Below are 24,739 nucleotides of genomic sequence, written 5' to 3' on the forward strand. Positions count from 1 at the left end.
GCTTAAAAAATATGAGACAATATTCTATTGTTATACAATGCCACTGCCTATAACTTTTGGTATTCTCATACTTCATTAAAACTGACTTAAATTTATAGAACCTATAAAGTTATGGGTTCTGTAAGTTTTACAGATTGCTTCTTTATTTCTATCTATTGTGTGGTATGATGTCTCATAATTTTTCTCTAAAATCCATTCTCTTTTTGATTTTAGTATTAGGTCCCTCCTCATACCACCAAATTTTAACCAGACACATGATTGGCTAACCATAAGCATACTTCTTAGCTTTCATTGTAATTAGATATGGCCCTATAACTAAATCATGACCAATGAGGTGTGAGCAAAAGTGATGTATGTAAGTTTCATATTACCAGCTTAGAAAGAGACCATTTGCATTCTGATTTTCCTTCCTCTTTCCCACAACCTTCAATTTAAGGACATACAAAGAAAATACTTTAGCGAATCAGAGAACAAGAAAGAATGGAGTTGGGTTCTGTGATGACCTTGTGAGGAAGCCTTCGCTCTTCTGGACTGGCTACCAGAATAAATTTTTATGTGAAAAAAATTAAATTTTTGCTTTTGTTACATATTAGTTAAGGAGTTAAATGGAAGCCTTACTAATAAATTTAGTCCTCTCTCTCTCTTCCTCTCTTTTTAGTGGAGACTTTTTTTATTAATGATTCAAGCAATGGACTTTACTTATTTTTTTAGTTGTTTATTTCAAACCCAGAGAAGATATTCAAGAATAGATAAAAATACAAAAACAAATTAAAAACAAACCAACCCCTACCCCCCAATAAAAAAAAAACAAAAAAAACAAAACAAAAAACTCCTGGAACTAACAAGCGATTATTGTAAGGTTGCAGCATGCAAAATTAATATACAAAAGTCAATGGCTTTTCCATATACCAGCAATGAACATGTAGGATTTGAAATTGAAAACATATTACTGCTTAATTTAACACCTTCTAAAAGATATACTTAGGTGTAAATCTAACGCAGTATATATAAGACCTACATAAGGAAAACTACAAAACTGATGAAAAAAAACACAAAGAATTAAATAAATGGAGAGACAGTCCATGCTCATGGATAAGAAGACACTATTTTTGAGATGTCAGTTCTTCCCAATTTGATTTATAGATTCAACACAATCTAATGAAAATCCCAGAAAATTATTTTGTGTATGTGGAAAACTGATCCTACAGTTTATATGGATGGTCTAAAGACCCAGAGTAGCCAACTTAATATTAAAGGATTACGACAAAGTCTAGGACTGACACTACCTGACTTTAAGGCTTACTATAAAGCTACAGTAATTCAGAGAGTATGGTATTGGTAAAAAAAAAAAAAAAAAAAAAGGCATATAGATCAATGGAACAGAACAGAGAGCCCAGAAATAGACTCACATAAATATAGACAACTGATCTTTGTTGGAGCAAAAGCATTACAGTGGTGTGAGATAAGCTTTTTTTCAACAAATGGTGCTGGAGCAACTGGACATCTATATGCAAAAAGAAAAAAATCTAGACACAGACCTTCCCATCCTTCCCCCCAAAATGACTCAAAATGGATCATAGACCTAATGTAAGATGAAAAACATAAAACCCCTAGAAAATAATATAGGAGAAAATCCAGATGATCTTGAATATGATGGTGACTTTCTGGATGAAAACCAAAGGCACAATTCTTGAAAGTAGTAATAGATAAGCTGGACTTTATTAAAATTAAAACTTCTGCTCTGCAAAATCCAAGCTCAAAAGAATGAGTGGACAGACTCCCAATGAAGAGAAAATATTTGCAAGACATGCATCTGATAAAGAACTATTATCCAAAATATACAAAGAACTCTTAAACTCTATAGTAAGGAAAAAGAACCCACTTTTTAAAAAAATAAGCCCCAAACCTGAGCAGACACCTTATCAAAGAAAATATACAGGTAGTAAATGCAAGAAAAGATGCTCCATATCATATATAATTAGGGAGATTTAAGTTAAAACAAGTACTTATTAGATACCAGTAAGTACCAGTTATAATTGTTGAATTCCAAAACACTGTCAATACCCAATACTAGTGAGGAAATACAGTAACAGAAACTCTTTCATTGTTGGTGGGAATGCAAAATGGTATAGCCACTTTGGAAAACAGTTTTGCAGTTACTTACAAAACTAAACATTGTTTAGTTATCATATGATCCAGCAATGGTATTTGGTAATAGCAAATGCATTTGGAGTATAAGAAAAAGAGGAGTGAAGAATGACTCCAAGATGGTTGGTATGAACAACTGGATGAATTAAAGATGCTTATGGGGAGTAGTGTGGGCCTGGAAGTATAAATTTTGGGAGTCACTGGTATACAAATATCCTAAAGCTATGGAACCCAATGATACCAACTAGAGAATGACTGAAGATAATAATCACTCAGTAAATGAGAGCTGTATAGCCATATCCAAATCTATTTATTGAGGAAAATGTTGATCCTGTCTGAAGAGTCTCCAGAGGTGATGTGTCCTACTCTCCTTGTGAAGCACAAACATCTAATATCCAATTCATGTAGCTTTTCTCAAAGTTGGCAAGCCAAAAAATTTAGTTTGATTTTAATATTCTTTTAGAATCATAATTGAGGGCATTGGAGTTAGAGGAAGATAGACATAAAAGTAAGCATTGACTCTAGCAATGGGAAAATTATAATCCCTTATTATGGTGCAGGCATATGCTTCCAATGGAAATAGGCAGTGGTGCTACAGAGTATGTAGGAATAACCCCTGACTCAACCTATATAAAAGGTGCAAATGGGTGATTAAATTAAAGCTTTGAGAAAAATGACAATAAATATAAACAGATCAGTTGAAATTAACTATGTACAGAAGATGAGTAGAACGATGTCCAAGAGGGCATACATACAAAGACCATAATATCTTAGGCTTCTAAAGAGATGCCTTGTCTAAATAAGGCCTCAATGTTAGACTCTGATTTTTTAACATATGGTTTAGAGGAAAATATTTTTATAAAAAATGCTTCTGCATCTGCTTGAAGGTTTCCCTGTACATTTTACTATCTTTTGAATAATGATAAGATAAATTCATTCCCAGGAGAGTTGTCTCTCTTAATGAACTAGTATCTTCTGTTATTCAGACTCTGAGTATATTTTGCCTTGGATGACAAGAAGCCCAGAGCCAGAATTAATGCTCAGTCATAATAGCTATAACCTATGTTTCTGATCAGTTTATTTTCCCTTGGAGTCTATTGTGTTTTCTGTTTCTACTGTTAAATAATGTGATTATGTGCTTGTCTTTCATGGTAAGCCAACGCAAAACCTTTTTGAAGTAGGGTGAGGATAAACTATCTATAAATATACATATAAATACTGCATAGTCCAGATGGAAAGCAGGCATCATTTAATACTTTTGGAACTGCAAAAATCATGTACATGTTAGATTGTAATGCATTCTAAGGTTCACATTTATGCAGCTGTTGAATCATGCGAGAGAGCCTGCTTGGCATTGTTCCTTCTAGTTTATGTAACCATTTTGTTATTTTGCTAATTTTAACCTCCTTTTCTCTCTTTCATTCAATCACAAAATATCTATCCCACACAAAGTATGTGGCATTTTTTTCTCTTCACCATCACCTGCCCTATTTCTAAGGAGTTCCTCTGGTAACTGATGCTTCCTGCTTTCCCCTTATACCCTTTCATTTATGTGGTTATTCTCGGAGCCATTACGGCAGTACAAACTCACTCCCTGGCTACAAATCATGGGTGCATGGGTAGTTACCTTACCCAAGACTGGTAAATAAAAACCTTTATCTGATTAGATATGAGATGCTCTAGTTTAGTTTAACTGCTCTCTAGAGGAAGTAAAAATCCAATCATTGTTGGCTTATTCTGTTATTTTGCAGAACAAGCTGGTCAGTGAAAAGAGTGAAATAGCTGTATGAGGTGGGATAGAGATGAAAGCGGTAGTTCTAATATATGAGATTGCCAAAATGGGCCTGTTGGACTCCAGAAAGAGGCGTACCACCAGGAAACCTATAGCTTACACAGGGACATGGGACTAAAAACTAAATTTGACATGCCATATTGACATTCACCATTACCTCACATTCTACACAATCCTCAGATGTAGGACTCATGCAGTCAGACTATGGATTGTCTGCCTAGAAAGGGAGAATTATGACTTAGGTCATGGAAATAAAATCTAGTTACAATATTGTGCAAAATAAACACTCTGTCCTGATGAATAAAAGGTACCAAACCTTTGCAGAGCTCCAACATGTAAAAGTGAAATAGGAAATCTCGCAGAAGCACTATAGTCCTATGATCTAGCTTTAGCATAGAAAGTAGAAGGAAGTAAAAAATGGGTATCAATAATAGTTTTATAAGTATCAGAGAATAACCTATTCTTTTTTTTTAATTTTTTAAAATTTTTATTTATTTATGATAGTCACAGAGAGAGAGAGAGAGAGAGGCAGAGACATAGGCAGAGGGAGAAGCAGGCTCCATGCACCGGGAGCCCGATGTGGGATTCGATCCCGGGTCTCCAGGATCGTGTCCTGGGCCAAAGGCAGGCGCCAAACCGCTGCGCCACCCAGGGATCCCAGAGAGTAACCTATTCTTAAAAGCAACCAAAAATGGCTTCTTGTAAAGGGAATCATCAGTCTTCATAATTAAAAGCATAAGCAATGAAATAAAAAGTTAATAGATTAGCTGAGTAGCAAAAAGAAAAAAGAAGATTAAATTAGTGAATTCAAGGTTCTTGTATTAGATAAACAAAACCATCAAATTTGGTTATATTCTATTTATATAACATTTCCAAAAGAAAAAGAAAAATAATGAATACTTTGTGAAAACGTTAACAAAAAGAATGGTGATGTATGTGATAAAATAGAATTCAGGGTGAAAAATATTACACAGAAAAAGTAATGATTTATAGAGATAAAATTGTAATCCACCAGAAGCATGAATGCATCTTATTTAGGAGAAATATATACTAGAAATATAAATAATAGAAGAAACACAAGCATACACAGATACATGATATATATATATGGTAAAAGGTATTAGAAATATAAGCAATAGAAAAATCCACATGAACATGTTTTTTCACATGAACATATTAGTGGAAAGTTTTACCACACTTGTCTCAGAAACCAATGAATTAAATAGTCAAAAATGAACCTGTACAAATGAAAAGAAGATGGATGAATCATAGTAGAGTTAATTTAATCTTATTTTAACCAATTAAGAGAATATATTTGGTTTTGAAACACCAGTGGAATAGTTTTAAAGTTACGCATTATGATGCTGCCAAGAAGATTGAAAGATATTTTAAAAATATGAGCCCATATAATCCATATTTCATTAAAATTAATTTTAAATGAAATATGGATTGTGTATTAGCAAAAATTGTGTATGAGCAACAAAATATAACAAATGATAGGTAAATAAATAAAACTCAATTACTTTGACATTAGCAACAAAAGCATGCCAACCCCTTCTAAATTTTTAAGAGGAGATTAAAACTGAAATCACTGACTGTTTAGAAATGAGTAACAATGCAAACCAACAGGATGCAGTCAAAGTGATATTTAGGAAAATTAATACCCTTTATTGCATTTGGCGAAAACTAATATCCAAAATAAATGACCTAAGCTTTCATTTTTAGAAAGAAATAAAAGAACTAGTAAGTAAAACTAAATGAAACAGATGAAAAGAATTATTAAGTTTAACAGCATAGATTAGTGATTTCCAAACAGAATCATTCTTTGAGAAGGAAGTAAAATTTGAAAAAAAAAAAAAAAAAAAAAAAAAAGGCCTGTGTGAGAGAAACAAAAAGAAAGGGAGAGAGAAGAGAGAGGGAGAAAAGAGATGGCTACTGAAAATAAAAGAGGAAGCATAAGCACATTTGTGAAGATCTTTTAAAAGAAGAACACACACACCCAAAAAAGGGGAAGAAAACCCGTTTGAACTTCAGATCTCACTTGAAACTGGCAGTGGCTTCTAGGGTATGCAATGAATGAGTTTATGAATATTCCCAAGTGTAGTATATGTTGCTTCAAAAATCCAAAGTGGCTCATCTTTCTTAATGGCAAAACACGTAAGATGCAACAATTGGAGCTAATCTTAGCAGAGATTTTTACATTAGAGTGAACTGTTAATACAGTGAGGGTTACTGTGAACTGTTTTGTGGTGGAGCACAGCAGCGTCAGCATAGCAGTGTGGCAAACCATGAATATTACTGTTTTCCTCTCTTGTAAAGCAAACGGGTTTTATCCTCCCTACTTGTAGGTTTCAAGAAGAATGCACTCACCAGACCGACAGTAGCATACCAAGTAGCACATCTAGCACAGTAGCTGAGATTGGGACTACTACTTGATGAAGATGATCATAGTTGAACATCACCTGTGACAATTCATATGGCTTTGCAGAGATGGGACAGGTGAATTGAATGGCACTACAATGGGGACAGTTACTCCTACATTTTGTCAAATTCCCTGAGTAAGTCTTTGATGGTGGGATGAAGGGTGGATGAAGGGTTCTTCTCAATGATGGTGGATGAAGGGTTCTTCTCTCAATGATGAAAAACTCTTTCTCATGATCTATGTGGACTAGTGATGAAAGGGCTTTTCAGAAGCTTCCACTTGGTCCTTCCTACCATAATGACTTTACTTTTTTTTTCTTTTTAAAGATTTTATTTATTGATGAGAGACAGAGAGAGAGAGGCAAAGACATAGGCAGACGGAGAAGCAGGCTCCCTGTGGGGAGCAGGAAGCCTGATGTGGGACTCGATCCCAGGACCTGCGGATCATGGCCTGAGCCAAAGGCAGATGCTAAACCACTGAGCCACCCAGGCGTCCCAACTTTATTTTTTTTCATGTATTTTTAAATTTGTTTTTATTGAAGCTCAATTTGCCAACATATAGTATAATACCCAGTGCTCATCCCATCAAGTGCCTTTAATCTACAGAACAGAAAATTGAATTTAGGGTTCTTCTACTTTCCAACAACATCTATCCTAGGTATATACGTGACCAGGGAAATAACCACAGGGTGATTCCATGGACCCGTTACAATAGTATAAGACAGATTTGGACAAAACTCTACTTATCACCTAGCCTCCATAAATTTCCTTTTTAGTAGTAGGAACGTGGAGGTGTTTTGGTTCACCTGACATTGTCGTCATCTCAGACACTGCATCTAACAGTTATTGGAATGCTGAGTACTGCCCTTCTCCAATACGTAAGTTACCTTGGCAAATGGGCATAGGTCACTTTGGGGAAAGGATTAAGAGGATATTTACCATATGTTACTCTGAGGCATTCCAGAGTCCTCTTGCCCTTTCGATAATTGACTTAATTCTGAAAAGTGAATAAAGAATCATAATTTTTCATCAAAGTCCTATGTCAATGACTCTGAAAGCATTATAATTTTTTTATTATGGCTGCTGACATCAGACCTCTATTTATCTGACATTGCTATTGTTTTTAAATTGTAAAAGCGAAGTAGCACAGTATGCTTTTCTATCTTGCCCTTAGGGACAGCATGAAGCAGCCCTTACAGGTTCCTTCAGGTTCCTGCAAACCAGTCTGATTTACTGTAGGTTATGTTTATTTTAAAGATTTTATTTATTTATTTTAGAGAAAGAGAGAGGGAGCACATGCACAGGCAGGGGGAGGAACAGAGGGGAAGGGAGAAAGAAAGAATCCCAAGCAGACTCATGCTGAGCACAGAGCCAAGGCAGGGCTTGATCCCAAGACCCTGAGATCATGACCTGAGCTGAAACCAAGAATCAGATGCTTAACCAACTGAGCACCCAGGCACCCCTGGTTTACTGTACATTATTAAAACTGTATCCAGTTAACTTAAAGTTTTAAGTGTGCCACCTGGTTTCTGCTCTTCTAGAATTCAGATATGCACATTGTCAAGATCTCTTGCCATTTACCCTGCCCTGCAGAGGACAACCACAATCAAACTTTTTCTAAATGTTGAGAGTTACCCTCATTAGATAATTTTTTATTGTTTTAGTGAAAGTAGTATCCTATGATTCTTTCTGGTTTCACAAAATAAACCCCTTCTGAAATTCCTACTTCTTAGCCGACTTTCAAGACTGTGCCAGGAAGTCTTGGCATCTACTTGGCCATTTCCATGTCAACTTTTAAGGAGTGATCCTGACATAGTTTTATTTTTTTAAATATTTTATTTATTCATGAGAGACACACACAGAAAGAGGCAAAGACATAGGTAGAGGGAGAAACAGGTTCCCTGAGGGGAACCTGATGTGAGACTTGATCCCAGGACCCCAGGATCATGCCCTGAGCCAGAGACGCTCAACCACTGAGCCACCCAGGCATCCTCTGGGAGAGTTTTAGAAGAGATTTCATGTATCTGTCAGAATAGTGACTCCAAGTCATGTATAAGTGCTCCAATATCAATTTATCCCCCCAATAGGCTTTATTTTCTGTTCTACATTCCTTTCTAATATCCTTAAGGCACACTTTTACACTCGGTTCCCCCAATTCCTGTAGCACAACTTTATTCAAAGTTTTGTAGGTCAGAAGTCGGTATGGTTCTCACTGGACTAAAATCACATTGTTGGCAGGTTGAGTTCCTTTCTGGAGGTTGTAGGGAAAAATATATTTCCTGTTCATTTGGGTTGTTGGTGGAATTTAATACTTTGCAGTTGTAGGTCTGAAGCCCCCATATTCTTACTGGCTGTGAGATGAAATCTGTTCCCAGCTTCTGGAGGCTACCATAATGCTTGGCTGGTGGACTGTTCCTCCCTTTTCACAGTCAACAAAAGTGAGTCATGTCCTTCTCCAGCCACATCTCTCTGACCTTCTCTTCTGCCTTTCTCCTCTCTCCTGTGATTAAATTGGGCCAATCCAGGAAAACCTTCCCATTGTAAGGTTTTTTTAAAAAAAGATTTTATTTATTATTTATTCATGATAGACATAAAGAGATAGAGAGGCAAAGACACAGGCAGAAGGAAAAGCAGGCCCCATGCTGAGAGCCCAATGCGGGACTTGATTCTGGGACCCCAGGATCACACCTTGGGCCAAAGGCAGGTGCTGAACTGCTGAGCCACCCAGGGATCCCATAAGGTTTTTAATCTTAATCACATCTACCAAGTACTTTTGACATGTAATATTCGAAGGTCTCAAGGATTAGGCTATGACCATTCTGGGGGTGGGGTATTTTTCTGTCTAACACATCCAGATTCTAGTATTTCCTTTGGTGTGTGTGCTATTTCCTCTTAAAGCAGGGACTGAAATTCCCTGTTTGATTTTGTGTGGCCCCTTAATAGTATAGGGTCTCCAGCAGAAGGAAAGGGACTTCCCTTTCTGACATGAATGGCCCAATGAAACCTGGGGATTCAAGATTCCCAGGCTCAGATTAATTTGTAAACAAACTGTGATATACACAATAGAATGCTATTAATTAAAAAGAACAACTATTAATTTGTACAAAAAGGATGGATTTTAAACATGTGAAAGAAGAGAAAAACCCTCATATAATTCCATTTATATGACATTCTAGAAAATGTGAAACTATATAGACAGAAAACAATTCAGAGGTTGGCAGAGGCTGGAAATGGGAGGAGAGGATTGACTGCAAAGAAACACGAGGGAAATTTTTAGGATGATGAAAATATTTTGTATCTTGTGTGGTAATGGTTGCATGAATTTGTCAAAGCTCATTGAACTGTATACTAAAAGGGGCAAATTCAGTGTATATATTTCAATACAACTTATTTTACCAAAAAAAACAAAAAACAAAAAACAAAAACCAGTCTCAGACTTATCCATTAACTGTACCCCTACCAGTACCAGGTCACACAGTTGCACTTTTTTCCATGCAGGATCCCTCACTTTGACATAAGTGATCTGTTGAGGATTGCATTTAATCTCCCTTAAAGCTCTGCCACTCTTACAATTAGATCAGGGGCATGATTTTCAGCACAATCTGCCCTGCAGCTGTAGGAAATTAGGGTCTTTTTCAAGTTTCCATAGAAACTTGATCCTCCATAGATCCTCCATAGAGGATCGAGAGGCTTTTGCAGAATGCCCTGATTGAAATTGGCTATTATGATTTTATTTGCTTTTTCAAGACTTCCAACAAAGAAAACCAGTCTATTGTATAATTATCATTGGCTCCATATACCAAAACCACAACAGTAAAAGTTTAAATATTCTAATACTAATTGTACTGAATCCCAATGGTAATGCTTGCCCCAATTACCAGTAGCAATAGGGATCTTACTGCTGTCAGGCTGGTGAGTGATTAAGCTTCAAAATTTCATCTTGAGAGTTTATTGTCTAGGTCCACTCTTGGTACTAACTGGGATATTACCAGGTTCCCCATAAAATTGACCTTGAGACAAAGTCTTATTAGTGATATGTATGAACATATTTTGTGAGAGTATGATCATGGGGAAGAAGAATAAGAGAGCAGTGAAGCAGAAAAGGGGGGAGAGCCAATACAAAGATATATTGTTGGCCATTGCTATATGCTAACTGGTTGCTTAATTCTGCAGTACTAAGGATCCATATGAAAAACATTTGAAAACTATCCATATTGGGGGAAAAATTAACCTATCAGCTTCCTATCATCATTGAATAAAGACTTGCCTGGAGGTTAACACCTTTTTTTATTTCTAGGTTGCAGATGCAGGCACTGATCTAGTTACCTTGGTGTCCTACTTTGGGACATCAAAAGAGAAGTCTTGGGGGTTGGAGATAAAAAGCAAATGGAATAGGTAGTGCAATGGACTGAATGTTTGTGTCTCCCTCATATTCATAAATTTAAATCCTAACCTCCCCACAATGTAATAGTATTGGGAGGTAAGGTCTTTGGGAGATGAATGAGATTAGCGTCCTTATAAAAAAAAGATCCTAGAGATCTCCCTAGCTCCTCTAATGTGAGGACACAGCAAGAAGATGGCTGTCTATGAACCGGAAAGCCCTCACTCAAAGGCCATGATCCCAGCCTTTAGAACTGTGAGAAATAAGTTTCTGTTGTTGATAAGCCCCCCACTCTATGGTTCTTTGTTACTGCAGCCTGAATCAAGGCAGGTGGCCTGAAGCTGGTTGCTGTTATCAGTTGTACAACATAAAGCTAGTGGGAATCCAGGCAGAACTGGTCGCTTTGGTTGTGGAGAACACTGGAAAGGAGAGACAAAGAGAATGTGAAATGATAACTGAAAGATGTCCAATATATTATCTGATAGAGTTGTTGTGAGGATTATATAAGTAAATGTGTTTAAAGCAATTAGAATATTATCTAACATGTTGCATCCATTATCAATGAGTAATCATTTCTATTACATATCATGGTGGAACTAATCAAAAGATAAAACTTTGCTGATCTTGTTTGATCTCCTTCCTAATCACTGATGCTAAGAAATGTTCAATATCTTGATTTCAGCCGAAAAAATATACAGATTAAAACCAGGGAGAAATAATGAAGGCTTCCTGCCTGAGGGTTTTTTCCATGTGCTCATGACTTGGGTAAAGCCTATCAAATTTACCACAAGCCTTTCTTGTTAAATTAGCTATTCATTAAGACCTAAGAATCTCTAACTTCATTCGCTTCTAGCAAGAATCTCACAACCAATTATGGTTCTTAGCAGTGGGGACCAAAAGGCTTCCAATCATGCCAACATTAAGCATTACCAATTTCCAGATATTTATTTAAAGAGAGCTCATTTCTTTATTGTGTGAAATTATCCCAAAATAAAGAAAAAGAAGACCTGACACTATGAATACATCACTGTATGTGAAATACAGTGCAATTTATAAAGAAGGTAGGAAATCATTATTAAGGAAGAAAAAAATTGTATCATCATAATGGTAGCAAAAATTATGAAGAACTTACTCTTTTTTAAGACTCTGTGCTGAGCACGTGACACACAGATTGTCATTTAGTAGCCATACAACTTATGAATAAGTCTGGTTTCTGTGGTTTATTTGCTCTTCATGGTCAGCATTCTATCTGATTGATCAATGCCTGTGGTATATTGGTCATTTAATGTTTTAAGTATTGGCCTTGGAAATAGTTATGTATTATAATTTGCATTTTATAGAGGACAAAACAGTGGATTTGGTAGATTAAATCATTTAATAGATTAGGTTAAGGGACATCCTTAAGTTTCCTTTAAGTTTCTATTTTTTGCAAAGTTTCTACCAAGTCCTATTGCCTCTGACCTAAATATAGCATGCTACTGTGCAGGTGGCTGGAGCATAAAAAACATTGCACGGTGAGTTAGCCATGCATATGGGTGAGAATTAGGCTAATAAAAATTCATTGAAAGTGTTTTGCCCTGAAGAAAGCAAGGTGCCTGCTATTTTTTGGAGTTTATGTGTTGACAGTGTAAAGAACTGGTACAAAGAAGGTTGCCTTGCTTCCAACTTTATAGTCTCCATCTGGTCAGGAAAGAAGTAAATTGACACATCTGCTGCAAATCTGTGGCTGTGCTATTGGGCCTTACAGCTCTGTCACTAGCTCTCACAGTCTTTCATTCAGATCCAGGACACTATATCCTGTGCAGAAGTGTGCCAGTTTTCACACCTTTGTACTCTTCTCTAGCATTCTTCAAACTCAGATTCTCTTGGGCATCCATTAGGGTAGCAGTTGGAAAACTTTTTCTTTACAGGGACAGATAATAAATATGTTAGACTTTGTGGAGCAACAAGACAATTTGAGGCTAATATATATGATATTATATAAAAAGCACATTTCTAAAATATTTTTAATGGTAAAATTCAAAATATAATAATTAAGTACAAACATCTTCGTAGTATGCCTATTAGTGAGAAGAATAGAATTAATTTAAGAGGGAATAACATTGTACTTAGTGAGGGTTCAAAGTTAACATTTTCTATTATGAAATAGATTACAAATATTCATCTGTAAGAGCCATTCTTAACTCAAGGTTGTATTAAAACAGGTGTTGGGCCAGATTTGCCTCACAGGCCAAAATCTGCCAACTCTTGCTTTAGGAAGAGCTTGAATTTCTATTGGGGGGTAAGCAAAAATATGCATATTTAATAAACTAATGCAAGAAGCCATCATGACCAGATTTCTTTAAAGATTTTTATTAGGGTTGTGTATGTGTAAAGGCAAAGAGGGAGGAACTAATATTTTGGGGATCTAATGATAACCTGTCTCAGAGGTTGGTTTTCAGGTCTGGCTCCATGGAGTCAGGTCTATGTATGTGCAAAGTGAGGTATCAGACAGATTATGGAGGCATATTTTTTAGGGGTGTCATATTACACAGAGCATAACTATGTTTCCTTTAGTGCCCATTTCAGTGAAAAAAGTGGTCTAGTGTGAGAAAGCATGGATAGTTTCCCTATTTCTTCATAAACACTAGGTGGCTAGGAGTAGTGAGGATGCAGAAAATACAAGTTTGGTAGCATTTGAGTGGCAGTGGCCATGGTACTAAATCTGTGTTTTATGGGGAAGTCACCTGCGGTGGTGGCAAAGTGTGGCTTCAACATCAACTAGCAGTAGGATAATTAACATTTTAAAAGTCGTGAAAGTGCTGTTGCATTCTATAAAGTCAAATGGAAATGTTTGTTTGGTGCAAGTCTACTACTTCATGCGTATTCCAGATTGGTCACTGAGGTTTCCTTAAGAGATCTTAGAATGTATATAAAGTATTGCACTGGTGAGTTCCACTTTTTTATGACAGCATGAGGAACTCCATGGACTCCCCCTGCCCCTGCCTTGAGAAACAAGCAAACCTGGCAAAAACTATAAACACACACACACACACACACACACACACGTCATTTAAACTCTCTATAAATTGTCCTGTGGTAGAAATGTGTATTTAAGAATATCTAACTAACTCTCCATGAGAACTGTGAGAGTCTGTGGCGTTGAAGCCACAATCTCCTTTTTTCCTCTTACCCCTCTCTGGTGTTCAACTTGAGGGAAGCTCCACTCTGGGTGGATGAAGCCAAGAATAGGGAGTTCTCACTCCCATCAGCTCCCACTCAAGGCTTGCAGTATCTCATTAGAAGAGACAAAGCTGCCAGCAGTCCTTAGCCCCTCCACCTCCAAGCTGAAGAGACTAAACTCTTGGTTAATGCAGCCAAGAGATTGAGCACTCCTTTCCTGCAGCCAGATACTAGTCACAGAACAGAAGCTCTATTCTAGACTGTTTTCAAGATTCTCTCTTTGTCTTTGATTTTTGGCAATTTGATTACAACATGTCTCAGGGTGAGTCTATTTGGACTTTTTCTTCTTGGAGTTCATGGATCTTCTTAAATATGTAGAATAATTTCTCTTATCAAATATGGAGGTTGTTAGCCATTATTTCTTCAAATATTCTTTCTCCCCATTTCTCTTTCTCCTTTCCTTATGGGATTCCCGTTATGCTTATGTTGGTATGTTTGATGGCTTCCCAGTGTCTCTTAGGCTCTGTTTTCTTTATTATTTTTTCTTTCTTCTCTTTAAAATAGATCATATCTTCATTTAAGTTTGTGATTCTTTGTTCTGTGTGCTCAAAGCTGGCATTAAATCCATCTAATGATTTTTTGATTTCTGTTACTTCTCAGAATTTCTATTTGGTTATTTTTTATAATTATATCAATTGATATTCTCTATTGTTTCATACATCATTCTCCTGATTTACATTAGCTCTTTGTTCATGTTTTTCTTTGGCTGAGCATATTTGAACTCCCAAATTCTTCTGAGTCTTTTGGGTGGCAGAAGTGACCCCTTTCTCATTTTTTAAAAAAAGACTTTATTTATTCATGAGACACACACACAAAGGCAGAGACACAGGCAGAGGGAGAAGCAGGCTCCATGCAGGGAGCCCGATGTAGGATTTGATCCTGGATCCTGGGATCACGCCCTGCGCCTGAGGCAGACGCCCAAGGACTGAGCCACCCAGGCATCCCCTCTTTCTCATTGTTATAATAGCCTTACATTTATGCAAAATCTCACCTTGGATAAATGCCCTGCAAGATGATGCTTGCTCTCAACATCTACACTTGCCTCCCCTTCTTGCCTGCAAATTGATGACTGGGAATGGTGTCAATCTAGCATGAGCAGGAAAGTACAGTTCCTTTACTGGAAGAAAATAGTTTTTTTTTTTTTTTTTTTTTTTTTACTAAAAAAGTTGCAGGACCTGGGAATGTATATCAACATCAAACAGAGGAACACATAAAGGAACAGGTATTAAAGATGTTGGTCTAGACTTGGGATAGAGTAGGTTGTGGGTTGAAATGTGTCGCCTATACAAATATGTTGAAGTTCTAACCCCTGGTATCTATGAATGTGACCTGATTCATAAATAGGGATTTTAAGGATGTAATCAAGTTATGACGAGATCATATGAATTACTTTAGACACAATAAAACATGTTCTTATAAGAAGCCAATGTGAAGACACAAGGACACAGAGAGACACAGGAGGGATGTCATGTGACAATGGAGACAGAGATTGGAGTGATATGTCTAAAAGCCTCAGGATTGCTGCATCATGCTAGAAGCTAGGAAGAAGCAAGGAAGGATCCTCTCCTAGAGCTTTCAGAGATAACATGCCATGCCAATGCCTTGATTTCAGACTTCTAGCCTCCAGAACTGTGAGGGAATAAATTTCTATAGTTTTAAGCTACTCAGTTTATAATACTTTGTTATAGCAACCCTAGGAAACTAATACAGAATGGATAGGATATAAGGCCAGGTAAGTAAAAGTTTGTTGGCTTAGGAACAGTTTCCCATGACTATGGCTTTAACATCTTAAGGCTGGTCCTAATGTTTTGCTAGATTGTCTTCTTAAAACTTAGACATGGCAGTGATCTAGACCTATAGCAAATTAGTTGGAGATGTTGAAACTATCTTGACAGAAGAGTCAAAAAGCTCAGAGAGTTGAGAATGTTTGAGTATGTTTACTATGTGAGACCCGTAACCTGACTATAAATCCAGAATTTTCTCTCTCTCTTTCCTAGTCATGGTTTGTCATGCAGATGCTGCCTCAGAACTTGGCTCCCTAGTGGAAATGGAGAAGGACCCTGGAAATATAGAGGCTAGGTGATAGTACTGAATGTCAGGGGGAAAGTGGTGACATAAGAGTAAATAATTTATATTGTTTCTAGGGACAAGTAATGGGTAGGGTGAATGACTGACTTACGTAACTGGAAAAATAAAAATCCAGCAGAGACTGATGTTAGCTACTAAAATGAAAAATTGTGCTTTCTCATCTAATTTCTAAATTTGAGATAGTTCTTATACTTAGAGCCTACTCATTCCAGAAAGCAACCTTTGCAAGCATATAAAATAAATATTTCACCTATTCATCCTCAGCACCTAAACCATTTATCAGAGTAACTCTACCTTGTGGGGAAAGTAACACCCAGACTACTTGAGGGATGTTGAATATAGCTGACACTGCCACCAAGGAACCCAGAATTCATCATAGCTTTCCTATTTGAATGAGGATATAGAGAGGCTGAATGATAAATGGAATTTGGGACTAAGTGCATGTCACAGTAGGTCCGGTTTGTCCATAGGTTCAGCTTATGATTATTTCTTTAGTGCCTCAGTACATAATTGGGATAGATCTACCTAGCAGCTTGCAGAACCATATTGGTTCTCTGGCCTCTAAAGTGAAAGATGTCATGGCAAAAATGCCAAGCCAAATACACAAGACTGCCCTCTCCCCTGTGTCAATATCCCCCCAAAATTCTCATGTAGTTATATAAAGGAACATGGGGTGAGGAAGGCCATTGTAGAATTATATGTGGTGATGGGGATTAGAGACAGCTTGAGTACCTCCCACTTGGACAGAGGATTGACAAAGTATAGTGGGTGCACACCATGGGTATTACACAATAGTTAGAAGCAACAGGTAAGTGGAATACATAGCAACATGGAGGGATCTTCAACATACAGACACTAGCGAAAAGCTAAGAAATGAGGTAAATAATATAAAATGAACAACATAGATAGTTTTAAAATACATGCACACAGAAAGTACACATCTTGTATAATACACTAAAATAGAGAAGATATTAACTAGCACGTTGCCTATGAGGGGAGATTTAGGAGTGAGCAAAGGGAATAAAAGGATATTTATAGCAAAATTAATGAATGAATGAACAAATACGTAAATAAGTGGGACTTGTCTGAACCAAATATAATAAAATATTATGAACTGAGGAAAACGATGAACTCCACCTTCTGCACCTGAAATCTATTAAGAAAAAGAATGCCCTACAGAAAGCCCTTGCAACATCTGACAAGATTAGACTATAAATGGAATAGAAAATTTTAAATGTGCCAGTTGGCTGATTAATAGTGAGTATCTTGGGGCTAGACTCTCATTTCCAAGGAAAGATATTCCAAGGAACAATTGGCAGTGGTTCTCTAATAGAAGTTCCATCCTTCTGGGGCCTTCTTTGCATCTGGATATGGATAACCTTCACAAGATGTGGACTGCACATGTTAGAGACTCTGATTTCTTCAAACTCTGAGGGATAGCATGCCCTTTTAGAGGTCACATCCTGTCTCCCCCTTTGCCATTCCAAAAGGTTTTCCATTAATATTTGGGAGAGTAAGGTGGGGAGAAAATTGGATATAGGAATGTGGAGATCAGTTTCAGCCCTATTTCTCTTTGAACAAGCAGTTTCTTACATCTGATCTTTCTGGACCGGGGAATGAAGAGAGGAAGGTGAATCCAGAGTGTATAGTACTCTTTTGTACTTCTTAACAGCTGCTTAACCCAGAGGGAAGGAAGGAGATACCAGTAATATGAGCCAGGATAGTGATGGCTCCATGGAGGCAGGAGATGCTGTGCTGAGGATGCTGTGGTGACGCAGAATTAAGTGTGAAGACCTATCACGGGCTGGGCTGAGTCCCTGGAGCTCTTCGTTTATAGAGAGGTTTTCCTCAGTGGAGAAAGAGGGAACATGTGGGAGCAGGACATGCCAAATTTACATGCTGGAAATATCGCAACTTCTGAAAGAACAAACTGGAGAATGAGAATATGAACAGGAAATGGGGACATTCCATTTCTGCAAGTTGTTTCATTTTCCACTTTTGTTCTGGTAGGAAATTCCAGGATCTGAATCTGAAGAGTGTCAACTTTTCTTCAGCCTTATTATCTTGTCTCACTACAAAATCAACTCCTATAAATTTCCTCTAAATTTTGTTAGTTTTTTTGTTTGTCTGGAACTCCATTATCCACTACAGTAGCCACAAGCCACATGTAGCCACAGAGTGTTTGAAATGGGGTGAGTGTGACCCAGGAAGGACATTTTTAATGTTGTTTCATCTTAACTAATGTATTTTTAAATTAAAAAATGGAAGCAGCATAAAAATATCTCTATATTTGTTTTTGTAGGACTATGTTCCATGTTAACCAATGGAAATCTGACATCCAAATTGAGATGTGCTATTAAGTATAAAATATGTACCAGATTTTGAAGACTTAGTTCAATAAAATAATGTAAGTGATCTACTCTATGCGTATTAAATATAAAATACTACCTTGCATAAATTGGTTAAATAAAATATATTCTTGAAAATAGGGATGCCTGGGTGGCTCAGCGGTTGAGCATCTGCCTTCAGCTCAGGGCATGATCCTGGGGTCCTGGGATCGAGTCCCACATCAGGCTCCCTGCAAGGAGCCTGCTTCTCCCTCTGCTTGTGTCTCTGTCTCTCTCTCTCAGTGTCTCTCATGAATAAATACATTAAAAAATCTTTAAAAAAAGAAAATAATTTTATTTTTCTCTTTTTAATATGGCTACTAGTAAACTTTAAATTTCATATATCACACTCATTATATTCCTATTAGACAATGCTAATCTAGAACGTAAATTTTTCTAAGTTTAAATTATCTAGTATCAGAACCACTAGCCATAAAGAATGTTTAAGTTTAAATTAATTAAAATTAAATAAAAAATTCAATTCCTCACCACTATCCATTTCAAGTGCTCAATAGTCCTATGGGGCTAGTAACTGCCCTATTGGATACCAATATAGGACCATAAGGTAGATTGAATTGTTGGGCTTTATCCTTAAACTTTTCCTGCTGCATAGCCTTTGTCGGGTAACTTTTTAGTTCCTCCACAGAAGGTATATTATAGAACATTTCTATCACTGTGGAAAGTTCTACTGGAGAGTGCTCTTCAAGTCAATGAAATATTTGTCTCATTGGAAAATTAGTTTCAGAATTACACCAACATATGAACAAAGACCAGATTTCCAGCTTCAGAGTTAACTATAGTTCTTAAACAATCCTTCATTGACCAGAGTGACATCTAGACCCTTTGATATATTCTTTATAGTATGTCCCCAGTTATGTAATTATCCTCAAGGTCTCCTTTTGCCCCATGATGGTCACTCTAGTGTATTCTATTGTGGAAAGATTCTTTACCTGCATGGCAATGATAATCTTCCCACCCACTTGCAAAAATGGATAACATGAGAAGTTAAAGGTGAACTCCAGAAATTTGGGGGATCAATCTATGTGAAGTCTGGCCTCACTGACATCTGAGTTCCTTCATCTTACATTTTCCTAAAATATCATCCAACTAACTATGCTTGTTCTTTTCTGTAATAATTTTTTTAAACTTCTTGAATTGATCATTTTAAAAAAGCTTTAAAGTATCATTAAGAATGTCTTGGCCTTATTTGGGTATAACAGGGCAGAAGAGTTGGACAGGCATTTTTTTCTCTGATCCAAGTACTAACCAGAGTCTACTCTGCTTAGCTTCTGAGATCAGATGAGATGGGTGTGTTCACGGTGGTATCACCATAGGCTGCAGGAATTTTTTCTATTTAGGCTTCATCCCTGCCTGAGACAGTGCCTGCACATAAGTAAGCATTTAATACATATTTATTACTGCTTTTCCTTGGAAGACAGATAAAGCTCTGGGTTCTGCAAAGAGAAAAAGAAGTAACAGTTATCTATCTGACTCAAGATGGAGACACAGCCCTGAGACAACCTGAAAGGGAGGCTCTTTTTACAAAAATATTTAATGTATTACCACAATATTGATAAATTACTATATTCTGAAGTCTCAACTCACAATTATTGACATTTGGTGCCAGATAAGATTTTTGTTGGGAGGGCTTGTCCTGTGTACTGTATGACTTTTAGTAGCATACCTAGTCTCTGCCTAGTAGATGCCACTATCACTCCTACCTCCCCTCACCCCCAGTTGTGACAACTAAAAATGTCTCATCATTGCTAAATGTCTCCTGGTTGAGAACCACTGTTCTAGAGAAAGTGAAATATATAAGTAGGAAAGTGTTATAACAATTATGATAGAAATACTGACATGGTAAAAATAAGGTATTAATAAGGACATTTCCTCCGCATGACTGTGGTTGGTCAAGAAAGACTTCATTAAGGCATTATTCCCAAGACTTCTAGCCCATGTACTTTCCCATTTACCTACAATCCTGACTTTGGGTAAAAGGTAAGGACAAAATGCATGTGCATGTTTTAAAAAGTTATAATAATTCCTGTGATATAAAAATGTGTGATATCTATTGATACTTAATTCACTTCATGAATTAATAAGAGTTTTTGGAGAAACTATTTTAAGAAGGCCAGAAACCTCAAATATAAAAATTTTTTTAAAGATTTTATTTATTTATTCATGAGAGACATAGAGAGAGAGAGGCAGAAACATAGGCAGAGGGAGAAGCAGGCTCCATGCAGGGAGCCCAACGTGGGACTCGATCCCGGGTCTCCAGGATCACACCCTGGGCTGAAGGCAGCGCTAAACTGCTGAGCCACCCAGGCTGCCCCTCAAATATAAAATTTGACACTGTAATCTATTAGTACATAAATAACTTTGGAAAGGTTATCATCTTATCAATTAATTGATATTTTTTGCATCTACCTTCTATAAGTGCTGCTAGCGATACATAAAGATATAAGACTAGTTTTAGCCAAAAAGTATTTCATAATCTAGTGAAGACATAAATATATGAGAATTTAATAGCTATATAGATTTTAAAACTGTAATGGGATTAGGTTTCACCATTCTCCAACCTCACCCATTTTCCAGAATGGAACTTTACATGCATATCCCACCATATCATCTCCTTGGGGTTAAAATTATTCAGCTGGCTTAAAGGTAAGGAATCCTTCTAGGCCATTTCCACAGCATCATGAGACTTTAGGGGTCCAATTTTCATGTTGTCCTGGACCACTGACAAAGGACTATGGTCAATTCTAATGCAGTTTGGGAAAACCCCAGGGGCTTGTAGATTTCCTTCTTCTGGATTCTTCTGGATGCTTTGTTAGCAACTAAAGAGGGCAGTTGCAGATGGTCCATGCCCTACAACAATGAAGTCACTCTAATTTGGCTTTTCTTTGGAGTGAAATAAGGTACTTCTTTGAATGACCAAAAATATCCATGTTTCAACTTTGTACTGATCTCTCATGCTTGTTGGCAACACCAGGATGTTAGCCCTGCTGACATCTCCACATCGTCCACCAGTAGTTTCCCTGGAGTTACAGATGTGGGAATTGAGGATTGAAAATCTGGTTCTTGGGATCCCTGGGTGGCGCAGCGGTTTGGCGCCTGCCTTTGGCCCAGGGCGCGATCCTGGAGACCCGGGATCGAATCCCACGTCAGGCTCCCGGTGCATGGAGCCTGCTTCTCCCTCTGCCTGTGTCTCTGCCTCTCTCTCTCTCTCTCTGTGACTATCATAAAATAAATAAAAATTTAAAAAAAAAAAAAAAAAAAAAAAAAAAGAAAATCTGGTTCTTTCTTATTCCATTTCCAATTTATTTTTTAGCCTGTTTGGTAATTTCTTTAGACTAAAAAGCCTATTTCAAAAAGTAAAATTATGAACAAACATTAAGCCCTTCTTGCATTTTTAAAAATTCCTGTTCTAAAATTCCAGTTTCACTCAAGGTAAGATTGATGTCTATGAATCACTGAGGGAAAAGGATTAGGAAGAAAATGACAGAAAAGCAAGCTCAAAGATGATTAATCTTAGACTTTGGTCCTGCAACATAAGAGGATAAGGGAGTGCCACAGAGAAAGTCCTCTATGGCTAAAAGGATCAGAAAAGTCTTCCCAGATGGGGAAGAACCTGAATTAGCAATTTTCCGGTGGTTAGATTTTGGATAAACAGAAAATCATGAGGAGAGGAGTAAGGGGGATTCTAGGTAGGAAGATCTATGTGAGGAAAGTTCAAGAGGCAAAATATTTGGGAAAAGAGAATAGACCAGCCCAATTCTGATAGGATGAAAGACTCAGAAGTTCTTTCCAGAAAGGCTTCTGATCTGAAGTCAAAGCCATGAGTGTGAATCTCTATCTGCCACTTATTGGCTTTAGGATCTTGGATGAGTCATTCAGTCATCTGCCCAGCATCAGGGTCTTCAGAAATAAATTGTGATAGAGTCTGTTCCACCCCCCTTCACAGTACAGAGTGATCTTATGATAAGAAAGGGCTCTGTGACTTTTAAAGCCCACATGAGTGGAAGATATCACTTGTTGTGGAATTACCATAGTGTTAAAGGTGTTGAAACTATAGAACTCGGGGCACCTGGGTGGTTCAATGGTTGAGCGTCTGCCTTTGGCTCAGGTCGTGATCCCAGGGTCTGGGGATAAATTCCCCATTAAGCTTCCCACAGGGAGCCTGCTTCTCCCTCTGCCTATGTCTCTGCTTCTTTCTCTGTGTCTCTCATGAATAAATAAATAAAAATCTTAAAAAAAAAAAACTATAGAACTCTTAAGGTATCTCCGTGTGGGAACTAGAATAAAGAAACGAATTACCTTCTTCAACAGCAACAAATGAAATTGTAGAGAAGTTTAATTTCAAGTATTCTTTGCCCTATGTTTATTTTTCATTTTACCCAAATTCTATGTCATGCCATCCAAGGCCCATTCAAGACCCTTCCTGAGCTGGCTCTGCTTCCCGCTCCAGCTGTATCTGTGGTTGATTTTCTATGCACACCTTGCAGTCTAGCTGTGGCAAACTAATTTAGATTCCTAGACAACAGCATACTGGTGTGCCTCTGTGTCTATTGTCCCCTTTCCTTCAAATGCAGATCCATTCCTTATGAAACTGAATAGTAATTTAGAAGAGTCAGCTTCCCTATTAATCTACTGTAAATCTTTATCTTATGAGTCAGATAATTAAGCCCCTTCATATTTACATACTATCTTAATTTAGTTCAGTAACAATAATGGCAGTAATCCCTACCATTTATAAGATGCCTATTATGTATTAGATGATGAGTAAGGTTCTTTATAAATGCTCTAAATTATTGTCACAACAATCTCCTGAGGCACTGGTTATATATCTCTTATATTCAAATTTTTTCACATTTTAATTTCACCAGTTACAGTGTTTGACAGCCATGTGTACATTTAATAGTGTTTTTTCTCCCGTTACAACCTATTATTAAACAAGATGTTTTAAAGCTAATGATACTTTATTTTTTTTAAAGATTTATTTATTTTTTTTATCAATTGGAGAGACAGAGGTAGGGGGAGGGGGTCAGAGTGAGAGGGAGAGAGAAACTCCAGCAGCCCTGACACAGGGCTCAGCCTCATGACTCTGAGCTCACAACCCGAGCCAGAACCAAGAGTCAGTTGGACGCTCAAGTGACTGCACCGCACTTATCAATAATACTTTAAAATCAGGGTATTACAGCCTTATCCTTATTTCCCAGGTTTGGAAACTAAGACACATAGAGGACACAGAGATGAACAAGGCTAAAGTTCTTTCATTTCAAAAATAAGCTAATATTTTCAAAACCATGACATTAATGACTTAATAGAAAGGCAGTGTGCAGTAGTGCTGGAAAAAGCACAGGCTTGGGTTTGTGATGTTACTAGGTTCTAGTTCTTGGTTTGTCACTTTTAAAAATATGTGACTTGGGCAATTAACTTAATCTCTGTGCTTAGATCACATTAGATCTTAGATATATTTCAAATAATTAATCTCACTGTTTTGCAAATACTGGCTTATTTGTCTATGGCCCCAAATAAAATCATGAATTTGCCAGGTTGGAGGACTTAGCCTTGTTCATCCTTGTTGCCTCTGTGCTAGCCTAGAGACCCATGACCCATGATAGACATAGAACAAATATCCACTGAGTAAAAGAAGTGAGTACCGTCTGTCACTGCCTCCATCACTTTGTTACAGTAAAAGCCTGACAGTAACAGAAAATATTACTTACCTCTCGTTCCCCTAGAGAGAGATGAGTAGCTAAAAAAACTTGGTTGCTGAGTGCCTGACCTGCTTAGAGAAAAAAAATGGAGGAAAGAATTTTCTTTTTTCTTTTTTTTTAAGACTTTATTTATTCATGAAAGACAAATAGAGAGAGGCAGAGACACAGGCTGAGGGAGAAGCAGGCCCCCTGCAGGGACCCCTCCCCCCCCATGTGGGGCTCGATCCTGGAACTCTGGGATCATGCCCTGAGCTGAAGGCAGATGCTCAACCACTGAGCCACCCAGGTGCCCCAGAGGAAAGGATTTTCTGAAGAACGAGACTACTTATCATTTTGTTTTGAGGGTTCCAGGAACAGAAAAGGCAGGAAATGGTGGAAGACAGAACTTTCTCATACTCTGCCCACCTTCTCGTGGGGCTAGGAGATCCTTCCTGGAACACCACCATATGAAAAACAGCTGCAGTTCAAATGTGGAAAAGCTAAGTTCAGTCTTGTGGGGAGTAGTTTTGATTAACTGCAGAAAGAAACACCCAACTTAACTACTGTTATTAAAACCTGCAGCAGGAAACAGAGTAGGTCC

General features: G+C 37.4%; 1 long non-coding RNA gene across 8 annotated transcripts in view; it reads left to right on the plus strand.

The window, feature by feature from the left end:
* Positions 1–24,739, plus strand: part of LOC140603775 (uncharacterized) — a 167,309-nt gene that overhangs the window by 123,521 nt on the left and 19,049 nt on the right. For 7 of the 8 annotated variants that reach the window (XR_012006760.1, XR_012006763.1, XR_012006766.1 and 4 more), the window contains one exon: positions 6,289–6,439. The exons of the other annotated variant lie outside the window; for it this stretch is intronic. This is a non-coding gene — a long non-coding RNA (uncharacterized lncRNA). The remainder of the gene's footprint in view (positions 1–6,288; positions 6,440–24,739) is intronic. 8 annotated transcript variants of the gene reach the window in all.

The sequence above is a fragment of the Canis lupus genome, chromosome 14 (genome assembly GCF_048164855.1).
Source record: "Canis lupus baileyi chromosome 14, mCanLup2.hap1, whole genome shotgun sequence".
Taxonomy (NCBI): domain Eukaryota; kingdom Metazoa; phylum Chordata; class Mammalia; order Carnivora; family Canidae; genus Canis; species Canis lupus.